This window comes from Trachypithecus francoisi, unplaced genomic scaffold (assembly GCF_009764315.1).
Source record: "Trachypithecus francoisi isolate TF-2019V2 unplaced genomic scaffold, Tfra_2.0 Lachesis_group1, whole genome shotgun sequence".
In the NCBI taxonomy this organism is placed as follows: Eukaryota; Metazoa; Chordata; class Mammalia; order Primates; family Cercopithecidae; genus Trachypithecus; species Trachypithecus francoisi.
In genome coordinates this window covers 134,276,644-134,282,489 of record NW_022681454.1, presented here as the reverse complement: position 1 = coordinate 134,282,489, position 5,846 = coordinate 134,276,644, and the positions used below count along the sequence as shown (strand labels likewise).

The following is a 5,846-nucleotide window of genomic DNA, read 5'->3' as shown; positions in this document are numbered from 1 at the left end:
ATATTTTTAATAACTTCAAGTAAACACATTGAACCTGGAATAGCCACTGAGGATTTTAGGTAAGCATTTAGCATATGCTCTCTTAGCACACGACTAGGGAGGGACTTACATAAAATGAGAAACACGCACATAAATTCAAACTGTGCTTCAGTGGAGAGTATTTGTAAACTTGGCTTTTAATACCATTGCCAGAATGATTAATTCTATAAAGACTGCAATACACTAGGGTATTTCTAATCTATACCTTTTCTCTCTCCCTCTTTCTCTATTACATTTGCAGAAATGTGGTTTTATGTAGAAATTGCAAGAGTTTTTGTTTGTTCTATTTATTTGATATATTTTCCTATTTTAACTGAAGACTTACATTTATAGTATTTGCTCAGAGGGTATTCATTTGAATTATCACTGAAAATGTTGCCAGCAGAGACAGGAAAACATTGGAGAATGATTCAGTACCTCATGACCTTTTGTCTAACAAGAATTTGCTTCTACGTGACTCTTAGGTTTGTTGCTCAAAGAGATCAGCATCATGTTCAATTATTCATGTTTTCTAATTAAGCCCTGCTGATGGTGCCTAAATGGAAACTTTATTTTGGAGAGAATGTGTTCTTAATGTTTTTCAATATAACAATAATTTGTCAGACTGTGACATAAGTCTCTTTAGGATCCTTAGGAACCTGTTTGTTTGGTGTAGAACTCAGATATAGCTATTAGCCACCATGTTGAAGGTCCTTAACTTGTTTATTTCATGTCTTGTTTAAAGGTGATGACATCTGATATTTTGCTAATGTCTGTATTGGAAATACTGAAAAATTCCAAAGACTATTCTGTTGCTCTGCAGTTATTTAGTACTTGTAGCATGGAACACTAAAATGACCTTAATTTCAAATCCAAATAAAGTAATTTTGAATATCTTATATATATATGTGTGTGTATATATATATACATGTACTTGCCTATTCTTTTTGGTTTCTGTGTGGGTGAAAAGTGCTTCATACATAAAAACTGGTCAGCTTTCATTACTTTTGGCAATATTCACCCTCTAATCAAAGGAATGTTTGATTTTAAACATGACTATTTCCCCATTATGTCTTTCCATTAAACTCCCCTAAGGTGAATCTTCCAAAAGCTTAGTCAATGTATGATTCCTCAAAACCCTGAAATTTAGATTATTTTAGCCACATGCTCTCAAATCAAAATGACTATATGCATTTTTAATAATTCCATTCTTATCTTTGTTTAATTTTATGATCTTAGTACATTTCCTTTTTCACATGTTTAATAGGTAAAAAATATAAAGTGAATATATTAAATTATACAGATCTCTTTAAGGTACTTTCACTTTTTTGCAAATGATCTACTGATAAGATAGAAAGGAATATTCTAGTTAGTCTGAACAATAAAACAGTGACAATAGAATAAAGTTCTGACTCATCTATTTTGCCTAATAATATTAATCAGATTACATAGAGAAATTGTCACTCTATTATTTCATGAGAAGACACCCCAGGTTTGCTACCTTCAAAAAGTAAATTCTCTTTTATAGACTATTTCTGATATTGGTGAAGAATATTTTCTCTTATTTTCTCCTATAGAATTTACAGAGATTAAAGATATAATTTGAATAAAAAGATATCTCAAGTAAAATAAAACTTGTATCTTTATTTGATATATAAATACTTATTAAAATTACTACAAACTCAAATTTATATTGTTAATAGTAGGTATAACATTGGGCCTTGAATTATAATAGCAAAAAGGTATTTAGGAACTACTTGAATTTTATCAAAGCTTGGAACTAAAATTTAAGACAGTTTAAATATTTTTGATACACCCTTTTTCTAGACAATTTTATATTTTATTAAAAAACGTTTATCATTTCACTTATTGTGATAGAAATACAGTGTGAAAAGAACAATTTCAAGCTTTTGACAAATTTTTATACCTGACCTTAACCAGTTTAACATGTGTTTGTAAATAATTATTATATACCATATATTAAGAAAGGATTTCAGATAATGTTATGTATGCAAACAAAGAAGTAAATACTAAAATAAAATAAAATATGGGAGCATATAGCATTCTAATGGAAAATTTAGTTTTAAAGAAAAGACAAGATAGATCTTCTAACAATATATTTATCTCATACTCCATAGCATAGCGACAATGATCATTTAAGTTCTTTAAATTAGTCCTTGGATAGCACATAATACCAATTAAGTAAGAACTCCCTAAATGCTGTGTTGATAAAAAAACTTATTTGGAGCAGAACTATTTTTATTTTTATCTTTACTTTTATTTTTTGCATATGAAAATTTATTACTATGGTGTTTTCACCATTAAAATTTATGATCTTGGTCTTTCCTTCTTGTCTTTGTGTAGGGCCAAAACAGAGACATTGGCTACTTTGACAACCTTAAAGCAGACTCCAGGAATATCACCAAGAGCATGACTTTTTAGACCAAATCCAGAACCAGAACTTCACCGTTTTCCTCAATAAAGTTCAAGCAACCATCATTGGGTACAAAGGCTCTGATTTTCTTGCCATTCTTGATGCGCTGGACCCTGACACATTTCCTAATGGCAGAATTTGGCTGTTTGGCTTCAACTCCCACTTTTTCCAGCACAATTCCTTCTGCGGGAGAAGCACCTCCAAAAGAGTTGGCCTTCAGGGCTGTGCCTAAATGGACTTTCCTGGTGTTTATCATGCCACTTCTGGTCTCTTCGGTGACTACAGAGCTTCCTAGCAGTATGAAGTACATGGCACTTGCCCGCCCTGCCAGTGCCAGGGGCCTCAGCAAAAGAGAGACTTTTAAACTTTTTAGGAATTATTTATTCATTAAGAGCACATTGTGTTTTGGATGATTCTGAAGTGGATAAAACACTTTACCATAGAAATACTTTAATGCTAATAGAATTCTCATCCACCCTTGAATTTGAGTTTTATTTTACTTTATATTGCCAACCTATTTATGAACAATATTAACAGTTATTTACATAGGGCTACATGATGACAATTGTTCACCCATTTTAGGATGTCTATGGGTAATTAAATATCCAGAATTTAATTTGAACATGGATTCTGTTTATAATATTTGTTTACATTGTTGCAGGTGGAGAGATTTATAAAACAATTTTCTGAGTTCTCTTACCTTGTCACATAGATTTTGCTAAGACTTTGCAATTTTTGTGGAATGCATTGCTATTGCATTTTCTGTAAAAAAGTACTTTGAATAGTTTTCGGGATGTTATTGTAAGGAAAAAGGCCAGAATTTTTACCTTTCGTAATCTTCAAACTAGCATTAAAATAGACTGTTTCTACAAAAATATAATATAGAGAAAAAATGAAATCTCTTTATTTATATTTTCCTTAAACCAAGTAACTCTGGAAAATATGTACTATTATCTCCACTGTTCAGTTGAAGAACCAGAAGAAATAGAAATAGTCTGAGTCACACAGGTAGAAGGTAAAAAGCTTGGATCTTCCTAGTCCAAATTCATTGTATCCTAGCCAACTCTCAAATCTATATGACATTCCCATTCCCACACTGAAAGAACTTTCCCAGGAGGAAAAGTTCTAGAGTCTTAAAGACATGGAAGAAATATGTACTACTCATGAATGCAACCTTGTTTTTCTCCATCTATATGTTCTTTGAAATATGTAACTCATTGGTGAGTTTGGTTAGATTTGAAGCACTCCAGTGTCCATCAGTAAAGTTTCCTCCTTTTCAAAACTTGTTCCCCTACTGGTTTTTAAATACTATTTATTGATTTTATTTCTACTACTCTGTGCCATCAAGTCTGTCTATAGGCTGGGTGTGGTAGCTCACGCCTGTAATCCCAGCACTTTGGGAGGCCAAGGCAGGTGGATCACTTGAGGTCAGGAGTTCAAGACCAGCCTGGCCAACATGGTGAAACCCCACCTTTATTCAAAATACAAAAATCAGCCAGGCATGGTGGCATGTGCCTGTAGTCCCAGCTACTTGGAAGGCTGAGGCAGTTCAGTCTCTTGAACCTGGGAGGCGGAGGTTGTAGTGAACCAAGATTATACCACTGCACTCCAGCCTGGGTGACAAAGCGAGACTCTGCCAAAAAAAAAAAAAAAAAAAAATTCATAGACCTTGCTTACTAAAGTGCCTTTCCATTACACAGTTATTTCTCAGGGTGCCCTTCTTGAAATTCCTATTTAATTAGATATATTCTGCTTGGGTTATCTCACTAACTACAATGAAAGATTCAAAATACCTACTGCTAACTCAGACTTTTTCTTCTAACCTCCAGACTAACATTCTAATTCATCTTTCATGTAAAAAAATACCATGTCAAAAATCAAAAGTAATCATATCCCTCATATTTCCCTAGGCTGTTGTGTTTGCTACATAATAAACATTCAACCATGTGCTCAGCACCAAGTCATAAATCTTAAAATATTTTTCACTTCGTCCTCCTCTATTTATTAATTACAGGTAATTAATTATTCTATTAAGTAAACATTATACAGTTTTCTTAATGTGTTCTAAGGCATTCAGAGAACAATTGTTTTCTGCACTGAGGATACAGCGGTAACACTTCATGCATTCCTGGATATTTTGCTCTAGGTTATGAGAGAGATATTAAACAAATAATCAAAAAACAAACAAAATAAAACAAAAACCAAAACCATGAAAGTCCAGCTATGTTGAGAGCTTACAAAGAGAGGTATTTAATTCCAGGAACACATTTAATGGAACGTTTAGCTTAATCAGGGAAATCAGGAAAGGCTTTTCAGAGGAAGGAAAACTTGAGGAGATCTGAAGTATGAGCAATGAGTTAACTGGTTTATAAGGTAGAAAAGGGAGAGTTCCAGGTGGGGAACTGCAAGTGGAAAGCCTGTCAGGCCAGATAAAGCACAGTGAGAGCAGTTCAGAAGACAGAGTTGCTGGAAGACAATTAGACTGGGGAAGCATGATGACAGATGAGATGCAGAATGAAGTGGAACACACGTGGCCTCATAGAACTTCTAATGATTCTATGAGAAATGGTGAACTATTTGAGTTTTTTTTTTATAATCTACCTACATATTTGTAAAAATTCTCATAATGATTCCTTATATTTAGTTAACAAATCCTATCTCCAGTACCTTTTTTTTTTTTTGAGACTGAGTCTCACTCTGTCTCTCAGGCTGGGGTGCAGTAACTCAAATGCTCACTGCAACCTCTGACTCCCAGGTTCAAGTGATTCTCACGCCTCAGTATCCCAAGTAGCTGGGACTACAGGCACCTCCCAGCATGCCCAGCTAATTTTTGTATTTTTAGCAGAGACAGGGTTTCAACTTGTTGGACAGGCTGGCCTTGAACATCTGACCTAAGGTGATCTGCCCCACTTGGCCTCCTAAATAAAGTTCTGGGATTACAGGCATGAGCCACTGCACCTGACTGATATCTTTTTCTTTGTTTAAAATGTTCCTCAATCATGTTGCACTGGGGCTAACTCCTACCCAATACCACTGAGTTGCCTACTGCACTGAGGCTCCTTCCCTTATCTTCCAGTCTGGCTTAAGTAGAAGTCTTAGCTTCCTTTTGGGTATACATTTACATTAATGTCATTATACTATATTATTTACTTTTAAAAGTCTTAAGTCAACTCCTTGAGGGCAGCAACTATATTTTCCTTGCATCCTTCTTTATCAGCACAGTGCTGAGGATGTATAGGTTATAAAACAGATGTCTGTTAAATAAACAAATGCAACGAACCAAATCAGAACTAACAGCAGATGAAGTAGGGCAAAGTTTTGTTCTTCAATAAGCTTGCAGTGTAGTGAGAGTGGATGACAAATGGCTATAGCAAATGGAAAATCTTCTGAGGAA

General features: G+C 34.2%; 1 pseudogene; it reads right to left on the bottom strand.

Moving 5' to 3' along the window:
• Positions 1 to 2,346: 2,346 nt before the first annotated feature.
• On the bottom strand, positions 2,347 to 4,574 carry LOC117084950 (annotated as a pseudogene).
• Positions 4,575 to 5,846: the final 1,272 nt, after the last annotated feature.